We start from the raw sequence: 651 nt of genomic DNA on the forward strand, positions 1-651 counted from the left end.
CATTGGGGTTGGTCCTATATCTTAGCTATCTTAAACAATGCTGCAATAAATATAATTGTGATGGCAGTTTTAGTACCGTCTTGTTTGTGATCTTTTGGGTAAATGCTCAAAAGTGGGATTGCTGTGTCATAGGGGAGTTCTATGTGAAGTCTTTTGAGGAACCTCCATACTACTTTCCAAAGTGGATGAACAAGTTGACACTCCCACCAAGAGTGCAGTACAGTTAACTTGTGGCAACATCCCCTCCAGCATCTGTTGTTGTGAAAGTAGGTAATGGTACAGGAATTTGCCTGCAATCCTTGCACAGGGGTCATTCAAATCTTCTCTGTATAGTTCCAATGTTAGAGTAAGTGATGCTGAATGGAACATAGAACATGTTTTATATAAAAAATGTAATTGATTTTCTTAAACTAGACAATTCAACAAAAAGTAAGTTTAAAAGAATTTTCATGAAATTTTAGAACCATGTACTTCTTAAATAAGCACACATTTAAGACTAAAATCAAGATTGACATGTCAAAAACAAAATAATTCCAGATATTTGTTGTTCAAGAGATGTGTAGGAGGAGGAATTAAATTATTCTATACAAGGCACCTGTCATAATGAACACTGCAGCAAGTGTTAAGTTTTGTTAAAAGTTTTAATGGTTT

General features: G+C 34.6%; 1 non-coding gene across 1 annotated transcript; it reads right to left on the minus strand.

Annotated features, from left to right (window-relative positions):
• Positions 1–262: 262 nt before the first annotated feature.
• Positions 263–369, minus strand: LOC138814965 (U6 spliceosomal RNA). Its single transcript, XR_011368142.1, has one exon. It is a non-coding gene; the product is annotated as a U6 spliceosomal RNA (small nuclear RNA).
• Between the last annotated feature and the right edge of the window lie 282 nt (positions 370–651).

This window comes from Dipodomys merriami, unplaced genomic scaffold (assembly GCF_024711535.1).
Source record: "Dipodomys merriami isolate MVZ:Mamm:240054 unplaced genomic scaffold, mDipMer1.0.p SCAF_107, whole genome shotgun sequence".
Classification (NCBI taxonomy): domain Eukaryota; kingdom Metazoa; phylum Chordata; class Mammalia; order Rodentia; family Heteromyidae; genus Dipodomys; species Dipodomys merriami.